The sequence below is a fragment of the Crocodylus porosus genome, unplaced genomic scaffold, assembly GCF_001723895.1.
Source record: "Crocodylus porosus isolate Cpor-Errol unplaced genomic scaffold, CroPor_comp1, whole genome shotgun sequence".
Lineage (NCBI taxonomy): Eukaryota > Metazoa > Chordata > Crocodylia > Crocodylidae > Crocodylus > Crocodylus porosus.
In genome coordinates, this window is record NW_017728918.1 from 84,620,192 (window position 1) to 84,638,134 (window position 17,943).

General features: G+C 41.8%; 1 long non-coding RNA gene across 1 annotated transcript; it reads left to right on the top strand.

Moving 5' to 3' along the window:
* Window positions 1-591: 591 nt before the first annotated feature.
* On the top strand, window positions 592-15,605 carry LOC109312243. Its single transcript, XR_002101773.1, has 3 exons — window positions 592-602; window positions 11,091-11,096; window positions 15,522-15,605. It is a non-coding gene; the product is annotated as an uncharacterized LOC109312243 (long non-coding RNA).
* The last annotated feature ends 2,338 nt before the right edge of the window (window positions 15,606-17,943 follow it).

Genomic DNA, 17,943 nt, shown 5'->3' on the forward strand with positions numbered 1-17,943 from the left:
AAGGTACTCTCGTCTCTGGACTGTCACAGGGAGCAGTGGAGGGTGAAGGAAGGAGTTTTCTATATATGGTTTGAGAAGGGATGCATGGAATACTGGGTGGATATTTAGTGTTTGAGGTAGTTGGAATTCATATGCTATAGAGTTGATCTGTTGGCTACGAAGAGAAGGTCCTAGGAAGTAGTGGTCCAGTTTTCATGAGAGCCAGTCTGTACAGAAATGTTTAGCAGGCAGCCATATCATTGAAGGGCCTGGCTAGTGGTGTAGCACTTCTTGGCTTGCCCCAGCAAGGAGCCGCTTGGGACCGGGAGAAGCAGGGGGAGGGGGACTGTAGGCAGAGGCATCACATGCATCTCAGCACTGCCCTGGCAGTTACACACAGCTAAGTCTGTGGAGGGTGGGGACTCTGTGTGTGTGTGTGTGTGTGTGTGTGTGTCTTTGTGTGTCTGTCAGGGGATGAGTGTGCAAGAGGGGAAGATGTTTGGGTGCCAGGGCTGCAGCTGGGAAAATGCCTGCCCCTACAGCAGGGGAAGGGGGTAGGGGGGTTCTTTGGGGGCCGCAGGGAACTGTGTGGGCAGCAGGGCTGGGGGGGCAGGTGGCTGTGGGTCAGAAGTGAGGGGTGCCAGTGGGGTGGGGGACTGTAGGTTGGGAATATGGAGCAGAGGCAGTGCCAGGGGGCTGTGGGTTAGGAGTAAGGGGTATCAGCAGGGACAGGGGGTGGGGAGGTTGCAGATTAGGAGAGAGGGGCACCAGTATGGTCTGGGAGGCAGGGTACTGTGGGATGGAAGTGGGGGGCAACAGCAGGGCTGGGGGGGCATGGCTTGGAAGTGAGGGGCAGGGGTAGGGTATGGCATATCATTACTCCCCCCCCAATTATATTACTTTTCGTTTCCCCCCCGACAGGTGTCCTTTTTTTAAAAACTGGAATAATGGTAACTCTAAATCATTTATGATCCAAGTTACACAGCTCATGTTACACTAAGGTGTAGCTACTCTAGGCTACACTTTAGTGTAAACCTCCCTACTCCCTAGTGCCTCAGATCAGACCCACTGCTGCCCCTGCCCTCTGCAGCACCCCAGATCCCAGCTCACTGCTCCCCTGACCCCCCACTCCCCTGCCCCACTTACTTGTGGGTGCCTGCACTATCTCCCAGGCAGCAGGCAGGGAAAGGTTAACCTTCCTGCCTGGCCACTGCTGCTGCCACTTCTGCTCTTTGGGCTGGGCTCAGCCTGAAGAAGACCAGCAGCTCAGCAGGAGCCAAGTGGGTGGGTTAGCCCCTCCCTGCCTGCTCCCTTGGAAGAGACAGCGCAGGCAGCCACCAGTTAGCAGGGGCATGTTGGAGCCGTAGGGCAGAGTGGGGTGGGGGGAGTCCGGGGGGGCAGGAGGCAGTGTAGAGGCCTGAAAAGGAAGGGTGGGGATACATATCTTTCAGTTTTCCAGGTCCCTGCTGGCCTAAATTGGGACTGCTCCAAATTCATGTTAGCACTAACATTAATCAACACTTGTGCTGCTGACAGTGCAAGTCTAACAAAGCCCTAAGGCTCTGTGTTCAAGGCTACAGGCCTAACACTATCTAAGTAAATTAAAAGATGTATTTGTTCTTAAACCTCAATCTATCAAAGAATAATCTCACTATCTTTGGCATCACTGTCTCTCAAGTTAGGTTATAACTGTGAATTTTAACTCAGTACATATGGCCTCTGCACTTCAGCACTGGGTTCTCCTCATTCATAAAAGACTTTGTGATCCTTGAAATAGAAACCTTGTTCCTCTGATTGAACATGCGCTAGCCAGTAACAGGTGCTGAGTTTGATTCGTGTTTTGGAAGCATTAATTAATTTGTTAAATAAAAAAGATCAGCTTCATAATTTCTTGTGTGCCATCTCTCTGAATATAGTCATTCTCTGAAGGGGGTTGAACTGAAGTATCTGAAATAAAGGAAAAATCTACTGGTTAGACTGTATATGATATCAGAATGTTAATATAAATAAGGTATAATATTTTATATCAAAATGTAACATAATCAAAACAAAAAGCATTAGCGATTCCAAAATACTTTCTTCAGAATTTTTATTCTATAGGATATTTCATAGTTTGAATAGTCATTCGGATTTGGAATTGTAAATGTCAATACATAGGGATTTTCCCATGGAACAGACATTCAATTTTCCAACTACCTCTACTCTATTTTCTTGAACTAAGTAAAAAAAAAAAAAAAAGTTCAAAATTATCATTTTATTAAAAATGGAGGTTTGGAAAATTTTGCCTTTTTTACCAAGCTGAGGTACCTGACTTCTCATTCAATGTTGTACAGAATTTCTTTGTGTATTTGAAATCATAATTTGAAACAAAATATTTATGTATTTTCTTTTTTTAAAGTTTAAGACAGGATTTATCTTATTGTTATTATCTTGCTGGTTTAGGGGAAGTTCATGAGGATCAAAAACTTCAGAGGTCAGAATTGCAGCTTGACCCTTAATTACCAGGCTGTTGAGCATTTCAGTCCATTGGGGCACTGATGCCTTTGCATCTTCAGTAATGCTTGAAATATCTTATTTCCATTGAGTTCTACTGAGAATCCCAGTTTTACAACCAATGCTTTGATTGGCTGACTCTTGTCTTTTTACAGTGTTTTCAGTGTTGTCCTACTAATAACACCAAATGGCATCTATGTTGCAGGTTTGAAACAGCAGCTTATACCCTGTCCCAAACTTCCAAGCTTTTACAATCTAATCCAAAACCAAATGAAACCCATGGGAGTCTTTCAGTTGACTCCTATAAGCCACCTGAAATGTAATATAAGCATATATAGATTGCATTACTTCAGATTTGCAGGAAATTGTTTCTTTGCAGGCAGTTTAGGGCCAGATCCAGTATCTGTTGGCTTCAACAAAATGTGTTTCAGGCCTACATTTTGTTCCTGAAGAATGCATTATTTGGCCAATATGCTGTTAGCAAAGCAAACTTTTTTTTATATTAAATTTAAATATGATGAAGCGTATTCATAAATGGTAGTGACTGACATTACGGATGTTGATAGGAGCAAGGGCCTAAATCTTGAAATTCTTACTCATATTTATTTGGTGTTTACATATGCAATATTCTTATTGGCCAAAATTCTAACAGAGACTGATCACTCCCAGGAGAGTTTTTGCTGAGTAAAAAGAACTCCAGAACTTCATGCAATAAAAAAAGCAAGCTCTGCCCAGAAGTTCTTCTTGCATAAAATGTAAAATTACTCTGCTTCTGAATTTGTGCTCACAATGATGAAATGGTTTGATCCCACTGTAAAAATATATCTATCTTCTTATCTTCAGCAATACTGATCAAGTTTTATTGTCAGATCCTGTCTTTTCATTCCTTTTAAGCTATTTGTATGGCTGCACTGTCTCCTTGTATGCAGGGGACACCCTTAGTACACTTCGTTGCCTACCTTTGAAAACATTTAAAACAAACAAGACCCTTTCTCTTCCCATAGACACTACAAGTAATATTAATGGTTATCTACCTGTGATAAGCGAAGCAGTCTCATTTTACATGACTTGAAAGGGTCATCCATATCGTCAAGCCCAATTAACTTGTCTTACTCTCACAAAACAGGGGTGGAGAAATGGGTAACTTAGAGGCTATACCCTTCCAACATACCTTGGAATGCAGTTCCGGTACAGCAAGATGATCAAAGGATATTAAAAGTTTCAAAACAACAAACAGAATACCCACTTTTATTTAGTACACAGGAATTTGCATTGTGTTCCCTTGACATGATATCTGCAGGTATGTGTATTCACTGGAAATAATCAGTTGCATGAAAGGTTGAACAAGTTCTGGCTGTAAGTTGCAACTTGCACTATTTAAAGGAAAGAAAGTGTTAAAATGTTGTTGACAATGTACTGGATTTCAATCAAGAGTTTTTAAGAAAACGATTCAGTTTATAACAAAATTTAGCAAGAGACTTGTTTCCTACACAATCTGATTTGGGAATTTTTGTCATGTGTCACTTTAAATGGCTTAGGACTGACACACCTAAATCAGGGTTGTATTATAAAATTATGGTTGAGAAGTAAACGTTTATAGTAAGTAGGTATCCATTCAACCATGCCCCGTGACCCACACCCAGCTGTCACAAAGTTAGCACAGTAAAACCAACAAACCAGCAGAATGTTTCAGCAAAAGATATTCAAAAAGCACAGAGGTGCTGTAGAAAGTGAAATTTATGATTTAGCAGGTTGGCCTGTTCCCTCTGGATCACCACTGAATCAGTACCCTAACCAGTTCTTGGATCCATACAATGCTGGTGGAAAGGTCTGCATTTAGGCTTTAGGGATTTCATAGCTCTTGTCACAATAACAGACTTAAAATGTGATGAAATGATCAAATACCAAAATATTCCACTGTAAGCATAAATTCTTTCTACAGTTAGATATTTTTACTGCCTGTCCAGATAGTATTGTGGTTAACTTGTTGCTACATTTTGTCAGAGAGGGTTTCATGTCGGCAATAAAGGTATGAAGTGCTCCCTGTATAGCTGGTATTTCAGAAGTGTTCAGGGATCTTTTGGGAAGGCAGGTGATGCTGTAAATGTAAGATTTTATTTTAAATAAAAAAGGCTGCGATGAACTTATAATTTTAAAGAGCTAATCTGAAATCTTTTAGTTTATCCAACGTTTTCCCATTTTATTTCATATATTCTGTTTATTTATTTTGTTTTCTTTCCAGATGCAGACACACTCATATGCACGTCTGATTGGGAAACCATTTTTCCTGTAATTTGCTTTAAAACTTTTTTGTGAAAAAAATCAAATAAAGGCAAAAAAAGGAATGCCCACTCCCTTACATTTTTCATTCTTTTAAAATATGTATATATGGAGAGGGAGGGGGAAAGGCCAAAGGAAAAAAAGTGAGAGAAAGGGTCTCTTCCACATACCTTTTTTTTTCTTCTGAAAAAGGTTGAAATGGTTAAAAAATAAGCAGAGCTCATTTTTTATTTTTTTTTCCTTTTAATTTCCTAAAGAAACAACAGGAAACATTGGGGAAAATCACTTTTTTGAATTTTGATTTTTTTGCAGCTTTTATAAAGAAACTAACTTGCTTCGGTGAAACAATCTTATTTTTTCAAAATGCTCTTTTTCCTCAAAGTGTTATTTAGATGAAAAAATGTTGACCAGCTCTAAGCTCCATAGTCTGTTTGTGTAATTAGGAGATGTAGAAATAGTTTAAATATAAAATGCAGAGGAAATCAAGCATAGTTTTAACTCTTTGAAGACTTAGTTGCAATATGATGTGCATTTTAGGAGATCAGAGATGGGGCTATCTCTGTCACTGTTAGAGATTGACAGCTGCTGTAACATGAATCTAGTTAAAGGTCAGTGGTTGTGCTCTATAGTCTGCTCTGTGCCTATCAGGGCCATCTCTTGAAATAACAGTTACTTCCAGGACTCCTTCATCTTCTTCACTCTCTGGCCCTTTTTCTCCCTCCTGCCCAGCTCTCCAGTCCCTTTCTGGCACATATCCTTCAGCAGCATTCTCTTTTCTTTTCTTGCGCTTTTCCTGTTGTCATCACAAAGACCTCTGTGTCCTTTATTGTAATACGTTCCCCTAACCTCACTCAAAGGCTATCACTGTCTTCAGTGATAATCTACAGTCTCCTTTTCAAATGGGAGGAGAGCTTAATTTAGAAAAAAATCTAAGATAGACACCAAAAAAAAAACAACCTTCCCCTTACCCCTTCCAAGTCCTACCAACACTTTCATTGCTGCAGTGATTCACTGATGTAAATCCAAGCATTTGTCTTGAATCAGTTAATTTCATTTCTCAGTGTCAGACCCTTGCTTTGTGAATTTCCTGAACAATCTATTTATGACCTATTCCCTTGAAACTTGGAAGTAGTTCATTTAACAAAAGCTTCCATTTTTGTATGCCAGGATAGTTACTGAAATAGACCTGTAACCTTGTTGTTTTGAAGCTTCATGACCCTGCATTCACTTTTTTATCTTAGTATTTGAAGCCATTTTGTTATGATAGAAATGAAGTTAAGTACACAAAAATAAAAGTGGAGCAGTAACATATTTACAATGTAAATTATTATAGACGTCCCTGTATAAAAAGTACAGTTTTCACATGTGCTTGTCTCTTATAGTAATTTGAGGATTGGGATATGTAGATTGTATCAAGAAACCTGACAAACCTGTAAATCTAACTTATTAAGAGAATATGAATGTATAAAAGCAAGTTACTATATATTTTTAGAGCTAAAATCCTGGACAATGTTACTTTCAAGCACAGAGCTGTCTGCTTCTTGGATTCTAACTAAAGCCTATAGTCATCCAGTTAGTCCCATTTTATGATTTTCTCTTGTGAATATTGTATATGACTTTGGGGTACTGGGAGATTATGTCTCAGACATCTTCTAGAGTCATACCAGTCAGGAGAGTGGTTCTGCCTAGCAAATTGGCTGATGCAGGGACTGGTCCTACAGATCAGTTCTGTTGCCTAATATAAAGCCACAAGGGTCTGTCCCACTTGCTGGTTCCTTTCCAATGCTCCCACCCCTTTACCTCTAGTCACTTGCCTGCCGTACATCTGACATTCCTTGTTGATGTGGCAGGGACCCTGAGGGGCAATAGTCGCCTTGCAGGGTAGGCTTCTTTGTCCAACACAACCAGCCATACCTGATATATTTTCATTTTCATCTTCTCACAGTACTTCCCCTTCACTGGTACTGGCTGTCACAGCCTTGGCCCCTTTTTTTGCTCTGGGCACACCCTTCACATGGGCCTACTGTTCAAGACCTGTCTCTGGCATTTGGCCTTGCCATGATGGCAAGGCACTACTGTGATCTCATCCTGCTCTGGACAAAGCTAGAACTGCTAGTGATCCCCTCCGATTCTCCTGTCCCCAACACTGACCCTGGTGCTAGGCACTGCAGCTTATATATGCACCCATGAGGACATGCAGCTCCTATTCCCAGAACCATCACTCTCCTACCCGCATGCCCAGCACTGCCCAGCTCAGGAGCACCTACCCCTGGCAAGCCATGGTGATCCAGATCTCTGCCACTGGTGGTGGGTGGAGACAACTAATCCTGGGGGAAGCTGCAGCTCCTGCTGCTAGAGCCACACCTATTGCTGAATCTGCAGGAGCTGGGTCTCTGCACCTGGCAGGCTTGCACTGGCTTCAGTGTGGCTCTGGGGTTGGGACTGATAGTCAGCTGAGTGTTGGTTCCAGCCTCTGCATCATGAGAGCCTTTGAATTGTTTTTTGGTGTGATAAAAAGTGATCATAAAATTATTATCAGTCCCAGCCTGCATCACTGGAATCTTGTATTATCTCCATGAAGCAGTCCGACAATAGCTGAATGCATGTTATTTAATATGATAGGGAGATACTTTTCCCACAAAAAATTGTAATTTTGATATTATACAATCACACTTAGCACATAATTTACCACTGGAATGTATGGATGCTTGCATTTAAAATGCAGTTAACATGTCTTAAGTATAATGTGTGACATAGGCCATAAAACGAAGCTGAAGTTGTACTATTTTCTTATCTTCCTTCAATAAAGATGCCCAATCTCAGTCCAAGGAGCTTCAAAAATCTTAGGTGCCTACAACTGGCATCAGAATTAACACTAACCACTGAGGAAAACATCATCTTATGTCATGGAAATGAAGACGTACACCCATAATGCCTTCTCAAATACCACAAACCTTTCCGCCTACACCTACCAAAACATTGTCTGCCTACGCTTACTACTGCACTTACTAACAAATAAGCTAGATTTACAGAGTTCACTGTGTTCACTCAAAAAGTTCTGCACAACCCAAAGAGTCTCAGCTCAAGATTTGTGACTCTGACTTAAGAACTTTTTAGCTTGAGAAAGTTCTGTGAATCATGAAACTAAATAGCCAATGCCTCATGCAGAAAGAGACTTATTTTCCTCCTTCAAACATACAATAATCTGACCATCAGTCTAAAAAAGCAAAAAACTTGGGAGCCAGTTATCATCCAGGGTGAAGAATTCCATTCCTGAGAAAACTCCTAGGGAAATTACCCAAGGCCATCTATAAGCTCATCTAATTGAAGATGACTGAATACCTGGCTTGACTGAAGATCTGGCTAACTGAAGACTTAGCTTAATCAAAATTTTGGCCAAGGAATAAAAAAAATGGCACTAATGGATGATCTCTTCTTGTCAACGAAAAGGGGATAGATAATCATTTTTATACTCCTGAGCCTCTCGGAAACATTCGGCATTTAACTACGAAATAGGTGGAAGGAGTTCAGGATTACAAATTTAAGTGGTCTGAGATGCCCGCCCTCCCCCCCACACACACACTCAAGAAGGATGCAACCAAGAAGTGGGTAGAGCGACTAGGTTTCTCACTTGTGATACCTACAATATCGATTGCTTCTGTGGTCCTTTTGAACATCTACATCCAAATAATCTACAAGGCACTGTGTATTCTTGGCCCGGTATATCAAATAAACTGCCTTAAATTCCGGGATGAAGTCTGTCAATGACAACTTCCCTCTTTCAGCACAATAGAACTATCTGCAAACAGAAGGCAGAACTTTCTCAGTAGTGGGTGGAAAATTGTGAATGCAGTTCCCTTAGCAGTAGTGTAACTGAGCAGGGTGACCAGGGCAGCAGCCCCGAGCTCTGTCTTTGGGAGAAGAGGGCGCAAGAGTAGCTGCTGCTGTAACTGGCAGGTGGCCATGCCTCCACTGCCAGCACCAGGGAAGCTGGCACTGCCCTGCATTCCACCACTGCCCAAGATGTGGAGCTGCCCTGTCCCTTCTATCCCTTAGAAGTTAAAATTTGTCACAGATGTTTGTCAGCTTCTGTTGAAAGGCAAGGCCCACATCTTTGACTTTGCCTTCCCCACTATAAATACATAGCAACATGCATATTCAAAACAAACAAGAAGACAAAAAAGCTCAAAACACTGTGCTGAAACCACACTTCACTACATTTGCTCCTCCCACTTGGTAGTAAACAAACAAGCAACAAATGTTAAACATGTTGCACTGGCAGTTATTAAAATACCATGTTGATGAGCTAGGTATAAGTACCTAAATAGAATGGACTACAATACACAGCTTAGAGCATCGATAGCATAATTGCTTTACTAACCCCACAAATAATTCAAATTAGATTTATAAACATGAACTCCCAGCAGGTTCTAGAAAGAACAGAGCTCAGATGGTACATGTAATCACTAACATGAAGAACGTGTGCATTTAAAGCGTTATTTACAGAACATTTGCCCTGTGAACAAGTGTACTTAAAGACACTTAATGTAAAGTGTTACTGTTTGCCAAAGATCTGTTCACTTAACATTTGTAGATTGGTAGAGTGGTTTGCAAGTCAATTAAACACTGATGAAATGATGATAAATGCTTCCTATTGAGAAATGTCATAGCATTCTTTCTGCTTCATTTCCTTATGTCATCTGATGCACTCAAAAAGTATTTGAGTGACATAGCACTAACTCTAGTATCATAACACAGTACAATATACAATGTTAAGCCACATACAGTTCATCCATGATATTTCAGTGCAAACACATGCTTCCAGGTAAATGAAGAACTGATGTATTTTCTACTTTCAGAGCAAATAAAAACAGTAAAAAAATCTTGATAAATGGGTTGTTCTCCCTCACGCTTGAAAAGTGCAGACAAATCTAAACAGCAGCACACAGGCACATGCAATTTAACACCCAGTAGCTGTCTCTTCCTTCAGGATTAAAATGTCTGGCAACAAGCATTGGCAGGATCTTCCTAGGATTAGATTTCCTAGGATTAGTTTTCCACAAATGGAAATGTTAGCAAACTATGTCACTTCTGTCAAGCTAATGTATCACTTCTGCTCTTTAGGAGCCAAATCTTACTGGATTTTTAGGAAACTTTATCTGATTGTATTTTAACCAATGCTTGCTTATGATTTAAAAAAGCACCCTACAGTGATTTTTAAAGCAAGCAAATTATATTACAAACTATAATGTATGTCAAGAGTTGGGAGAAGCTGGCTACAAACTGATTCTAATGGCACTACAACTTCAGTCAGATGGTAGCTTGTTTTGAGGTAAAATGTTTTGCTCTCAAAAGTAAAGAAGAGAGTGTGGAGGAAGGGAAAGGAGAGAAATCCTGGCCTGTGGCTTATTCTTCTCTGTGGAAAGACCTGCAACTTCTGCAGATGGATCTGTGGCTCAAGGATTGGACTTTTAAGTCACCTCAAGACCCATCAGCAAACCATGGTGGAGATCATGCTCAAATCCAGGGATTGCCAATGACAATGTATGACCTTCCTGATAATTTTAGGTTCTTTTTAAGCAAAATTCAACAGGAGATTTTGGTTACTCTAAGCTAAGAGCTAAGTAGCACTTTTAAGCACTATGAGTGCAGTGCAAGTAAGAGAACACACAGCCAGGTTTTGGGCTATCATATATAATTTTTTTTCAAAGTTTGGTCAAGGCATATTACCAAGTGAGCTATGTTTGCTCTGTATTTAACAGTCCAGTGGAACAAATGTTGAAATGAGCCAGACAGTATATGAAGCAGAGAGGAAAGATGAATAAGCACAGACATTGTCAGAGATCATCATTTGCTTCAGGTAGATGTTACATGACATGTGGTTCATGTTTCATGATAAACTAATTCTGGACTCTAAGTTACTGGAAAAAAAATCCTCCCTTCTGAGAAGTGCGCAAGTGTTATTGTTGAGCTAAAGGCTGGCAGAGGCAGCAGCACTGGCACATATTTTTAAAAATATCCTTTTGTCTTCTGTGCAAAAATTTTTGGAACCTCATTTTCTAATTTTGAAAATACAACAGGGCTTGTGATTGAAGAACAGGAGCAATTCTGCCTGCGTGGTACAGAGACACTGGGAGAGTGAAAAATAACAGGCCTCAAAACTCACATTTCCTATCAATTGTGTAGCTGAGGAGAGATGACTGAGGCAGCAGCCCCATGAACTGCCTTTAGTGGGGAGGGAGAGTGGCAAAGGAAATGTTGTGCTGTGCCTGTTTCTTATTCAAGAAATAGTATGCCCTTATCTCCATTCTTGTTAGTTATTGAGAAGAACACAGCAGAGCCAGGTCAGCCCTACTGAACATGGCCATGCCCTGTCTGAGGCACAGAGCTGGGGAGTTTATGTCTCCTTCCTATTGTGACCAAGCAGTACAACTTAAAGTGGGTGCTGGTGTGAAGGAAGAGAGACTTCCCGTTTCCCACACTTGTGCTTGCTCACAGGAAGAATCTCCATTTGACCCCAATTCTTTGCTGTATATTCATGTCCTTTTATAATTTAAGAGATATTTTTTATTGTGATAAAATTTGAATAGGGAAAACATTGTAGAAAATACCCGAAGATTTCATTTTGTAAGGTTTTGTAAAGAAATAAAGGAACATAAACTAAAAAGAGAAATACACACAACTCCCAAGCATCATGGTTTCCTGTATTTGTTCCCACTCCCCCCACCCTCGTGTCTATGTGAGGAAGAGTCAGTAAATTGTATGACAATCACTCTTGACAATAAAATTACTTTCTTATCAACAACCTGACTGAATGTTTTTCAATCATGTAAAAAATAAACAACAGCCAGACTTGGTTACATCAAACTTCAAGTGTAATTCAGGAAGCAGAAACTCCAAAATGACTTGAAATATTTCTTCATTATATATATATATATATATATATATATACATACACACACACACACACACACACACACACACATACACACACATATATACACACATACATATATATATGTATACATACACACATACATACATATATATATATATATATATCTTATTGATTATCTATTGAAGAACATGCAAAAAATCAATCAGCACCCCATGATACACACTCTCAAGCACTCTGGTGTGGTCAATGACTGGAATTTATCTCATTTCACCTCAGTGCGCATATGCCTTGTAATTCTTTCCTTGACTGGTGCTTACAATCAAAGTAGTGCAATATTTTGGCTCTTATGTAGAATCACAGTTAGAAGTGGTCATTGGAGTCTTAGGGCAAAATCTGTATTCGTTCTTGGAGTGCTTAAATGGGACTTAGGAATTAAAGTTCCCAGGAATGATAGAGAATGGCCCTACTCCAGAAGTCACAAGGCTGATTGGGTGTTGAAATTTTCAACTGAAAGTGTTGCTAGTCCCTTCCACTTGGGTTTCTGTGGATGCCCAGACTGATATAGTTTGAGCACCAACACTCTTAACTCCCTGTTGTGATGCACAGTGTTGCTGAGGTAGTGAGTAAATTCTACTCTTAAGTTCCTGAATGGGCGTAAAGTATTAGATATCTTTGGAGTATGCCTAACATACAGACATCATAGAGTTCAGGATAGTGTATCACTCCTACCTGGTCTCACACATGGCTTGACACTTTTTACACAATAGCTTAATGGTTACAGACTTGTTAAAGGAGAGAGAGGGAGAGAGAAAGCAAGAAGGAAACCTAGTAGTTAGAGAATTCAGCTGAGAGGAAGAATACTTGAGCTTTGGTCCCTGTTTTGGGGGTAAGTCTATTTTTTTATCTAATGCATGCCTAATTTAAAATGTATAAGCAATCCTGAGACCAGGAAGCAGAACTCTCCTCCTTCCCAAAGGAGGCCCTTATCATTGGGCTACAAATCAGGATCCTTCTTGTTTGTTCTTCTGACCTGTGACTTGCATTCTTGACTGTTTAGTTACCTGGTTTCTGCAAACTTAATCCATGCTACCTTATTACCTGGGCACTTGACATGTAGCTTTACATCTTGCAATCCAGGTCTCCCACTTTCTGGGTGAATGCTCTAACTATTAGGGTACTTTGCAAAAGGACATCACCCTCCTACTGCAGTTACATACCTACCCTGGGTAGAAGGACCAGGTGCTCTGGATTCTAACTAGACAGAGATTCCTAATATGCCTCCGTAAATCAAGGCATTTAGACCCACCCCTGTGCTCAGTATGATCTGTCTCCTACTTGGGCACATTTTTGGATCTAATGTTAACTAACTTTTCTATTCTGACTGGCTTCCTGGAACCAGATACCTAATATTTAGGCAATGGAACACCTATATGCTCATCAATCTAGACCTGACTCTAATTGCTCAAGTGAAATGTATGAACAAACAAAACACAGTAAGCGGTGAACAGTACAGTGTTTTTTAAATTCTTGCTTTGGAGTAATTTAAATAGTAATAATGCAGATAAAAATACATTTGTTTTACCTACTTACATTTGGTACCCTAGCAGTTACTCTTGAACCTAATGGAGGAAGTTACATGCTGTTAGGTGCTGTTATTTTTTTCTAATGGAGGAAGAAAATAATGTTATTTTTTAATGTTATAATGTTATTTCTAACATTTTTTTCTAATGGAGGAAGTTAGGTGCTGTTATTTTTTTCTCTTATGTGTATTATACATTATAGATGAAATTGCCAGAGGTCAGCTAAAGGAGAAATTAGTACAATGCTAAAAATGAGCTAGACAAGAGGAAACAATTACTGAACTGTTATTTGGAGGAAACAAGCATTGGGTGGTTCAATAGCTGACAATGAAAGACATGGAACAAGATGGTTCTGCTGGATTTTTTCCGGTCTGGTATTTCCAAAATGCCTGGTGTTGTTTACATTGTTGGAATGATGCCACAAACAAATAACGGTATGTTGGGAGGGAACTGTAGGATTTTTTTCATGATTAGAAGACAGAAAGAAAATCAGTGAAGAGCTAAATCCTGGTTGTATTTGTGTCTTGTGTTTATATATGGGAAATCATTGGGTCAGAAAAATAGCTATGAATTGTATATTTAGTGGGAGAATCTCTATTGCCTAATTGTAACTTGATTTTTCACATCTGTTTCCAAAATCCCAGAATATTTGGTGATAAAACAGACTTGACTTCTTCTGATGCCACAGCCAAAAATACAGTAGTCATAAAGCTAAAGTGAAATGGAGGAAAAAAGGAAAAGAATGCTCTGAACTGCAATTCAAGAGACCTGCTTTATCTTCTCAGCTCAGCTACACATTTCCAATGTGTTCTTCAGCAAGTTACCTCATTACTGTACCTCAGATCCTACCTGTAAACTGGAGACTAAAATAATTTCCTACCTTCTGACTTACGTATTTCTAATGCAAGCTGTTTAGTGCAAGGACTTTTTGATGCCATGTGTATGTACTATGGATAAGATCCTAATTGCACTTGGGGCCTCTAGATTTGGCTATAGGATAAGCCAGGGGGCTCTTTAGCCTGGAAAAGAGCAGGCTCAGGGGTGATCTGGTGGCCACCTATAAGTTTATCAGGGGTGACCACCAGTATCTGGGGGAATGTTTGTTTACCAGAGCACCCCAAGGGATGATGAGGTCGAATGGTCGTAAACTACTACAAGACCATTTCAGGCTGGACATAAGGAAGAATTTCTTTACTGTCCGAGCCCCCAAGGTCTGGAATAGCTTGCCATCAGAGGTGGTTCAAGCACCTACACTGAACACTTTCAAGAGCAAATTGGATGCTTATCTTGCTGGGATCCTATGACCCCAGCTGACTTCCTGTCCTTCGGGCAGGGGGCTGGGCTTGATGATCTTCCAAGGTCCCTTCCAGCCCTAATGTCTATGAAATCTATGAAACAACAATAATATTAATAAAAAAAAGAGAAATAAGATGATGCAAACCTCAAAGGACATGGTGTGTGAAGACAGTCATGGTCAGGGCTGTGCAAGCCATGAAGTACGACCATCAGGTGCTGGACACCATCCTAGTCCTGGCGGTCACCTTTGTGCCACCCACTGCCCAGCCCCCAACCCTAGTCCGCCTGCCCCTGGCAGCCACCCTCCACCCAGTAGTAGGCCCCGTATAGGCCTGAGTAGAGGTCCAGCACCACCTCCACAGGCCAGGACCCCATGCCCTAGCCCTGGCCCCAGGTTCCCCACCACCCGGCCCCCCGCCTGGGCGCAGGCTCGCTGCTCACCCCAGCTCCACATAGGAATGGAGTTGGAGCTGCCTGCAGTGTGGCAAGGACTGTGTGCCGGCTCTGCTGGCCCTGGCCACTCGCTGCTGGAGGGGGAGCCATCCACGCCAGGGGAGGAGTGGCTGCCATCACCTGTGGGTGAGTCTCCTGCCCATTGGCCTGACCACAGCATGCACACATGTGGGGGAAGAGCTAGGGGCTGGGGTGCTGGCTGCCTGTCCATGGGCTTTGCCCCCTAGGTTCCTTACTCCACAGCCACCCACCCTGGGAGGGCATGCATACAAGCACAGCACTTCACCTGTAAATAGTTCACACAGGGAAGAGGATGTTTTGTGGATGATGGGTGGGGTGAGTGGTGGAGGGTCTCTGTTGCTGGGGAGGGATGGGGAGGGGGGCTCAGTTTGTTGTTGCGGCAATAAAGTGCTTTTCTGACAACTGTCCCCAGTGGGTGTGGTGCTGGGAGTGGGTGATGGGGTGTGTGTGTGTGTGGGGGGGGGGATCCATGCAGGCTACAGTTGGGAGTGTAGGAGGTGTCCATGCAGCTGTCCTGGCAGGCTACAGCTGGGAGTGTAGGAGGAGGTGGTTGGCCAGTACCTCTCACACCTGGTGCCCTGGCCCCTGATGGCAGGTGTGTGGCTTGCCCAGGGCCTTAGTGGTGAAGGCCCGCTGGGGCCAGCAGGCCAGCACCATGACCAGCAGGAACCTGGGGCACTGGGCATCACTGCCGGGGCAGGGGATGGAGCAGCCATGGCATGGAGAGGCAGAGGCTGTGGCGAGAGAGCTGCTGCATGCTGGTCCCAGCCTCTGCATGCTGCTCCTGGCTAGAAAAGTGGCTGGGCAGGGAGCAGGGCTGCCTTGAAAAGATGGCTGCCAACTGCTGGCAGGTGCCACTGAAGCCTTTTGCTCTTCCTGGTGTCAGCAGGGGCCCATTGCAGGGCTGCAGAAAGTAGGAGCAGATTTGCTTCTAGGAGCATCTCTGCATGTGTAGATGGCTGCCTGGGAGCATTTACTCATGAGTAGTTTACTTGCAAGTAAATTGGTCCCAGATCAATTACAGACACACCCTGCTAGAACAATAAAGTCAGGTCAGGACCAGAATAGCCTTTGCCACCAGCCATCTAGCAAAGCTAAAGAAAATCTGGACAAGCAGCAATATGTAAAGAAACAGTACCATATATAATTATCCATTATATATGCTACTGTTTCTTTACATGTTGATACATTGTGTGCCTCTCTAGGTACCATGTTTCCTTTCAGTTTTGGTGCCTTTTAGAACAACACATTTATGAGCAATGTAAGCTATGTGTGGTCCCCTCTCTCCTGTGCTAGTCTGATCTCCCCACTACCATGGAACTACCACTCCCTAACTAAGAAGACTGAGAAAGTTGGTAATCCTTCAGTTAAGTAGCTGGTTAGTTAAAACCAGATAAAGAGTCTGCAGAAATTGCCTCCTACTCCACATGTAAATTTAATTGTCCATCTTCTCATTCATTGTATGCCTGTATTTGTTGAACCGAGTGACATTACAGCAGTGACATTTCTCTGTCTTTCTCAAAGTTTCTGGGAGGTAAATACATATCAACAACTTTTATTTCAAAAAGCAAGGGAAAAATAATGAGGCATTTTCAAACCTTTTCTCTGGAGGAGTCTCTGTGAAGGCGTCGCATATGAATCTTTTGTTTGTCAGGTTTTATCATTTGAAAGTATTTATGTAAATCTGTAAAACAATGTAGACCACAAGCATGTCAATGGCAAGTTATCATACATATATTCTTTTTTCCTCTGAACATTTTAATTGGAGTTGAGAGAGACTGAAAAAACCTGCCTGACAAGTGTGCTTTCTACTTTAAAAACTAAAATTGCACTGTCTATGAGCTTAGAAAGAAACTAATTAAGGTAAACATTAGGAATTATCTTTGAAAGTTAAAAATGAGGAGACAGATGGAAGTAATAAAAGTAGGATATTAGCCTGTTAATGGCTGTTCTGGTACTGAACCCTCTGTGTTGCCACTGATTATTAGAACCCTCGGTAATCAACAGAACGAGAGTAAAAAAGTGTAACAGGTGTAGATGTATTCTGCTTCCTGTGTTTTGCTGCATCTGGACTATTAAAGAAAGCGAAAGCTGGATGTCAGTCAAAATGATAACAGCGTTGCCATGTGCTAAGGACCAGAAAATATCATGCAAGATCTTGCAATGTAGCAACACATAGAAAAAAAGCATAATGTGCTCTAGTCTTCCTTTTTGAATGAACGTGAGATTGAACTCTCCTTCAAAAATTTGTGCATGCCTTCCATGTTCTGATACCTTCCACTACTAGGCCATCCATTAGCATTATACCTTCTGGCAAAAGAAAGTACTATAATACAATACAATGCACAGTACATGTTGCACCAGTAGCAGAAAGTGGGGTGAGTGGGGTACATGCCATATGCTACCTAAGGGAAGAGGTACCAGAAGGACCAGGGAGAGGATGCCTCACCCTCCCGTCCCTGGCCCTTCTGCATAGAGTGCTGCAGGAAGCAGTTGGCACTGGGAGTGTGTCATGGAGTGCATGGCATTCTGGGAATTGTAGTTTTGTAAAGTAGGAGTAGAGGTTGCTGCTGTGAGGGGAGAGAAGGAGAGGGGAGAACTGACCCCATTTTTGTGACTGAAATCAGCATTTTTTGCCTTCTCAATATGGCAGTAAAAAAAATAGGCTGAGTGCCCTCCAGAACCTGCAAACTCCACTGCTGCTCTAGAGAACTACAATGTCTCGATTAGAACACCTTGTACTCCATGACACAGACTGCTTATGCCTGTCACTTGCTGCTGCTCCTGCCCTGGGTATATTCTTTGGCATTATGCCTCTGTGTTGCACTATTAGGCCCTCCTTTAATAACTTGGAACTCAATGCACCATTTCAGCATCAGCCAGAAGTAGTAGGTAGGTGTGCAGAACCACCCACCCCAGGTCGCAACTCAAGGGAGTTATGGA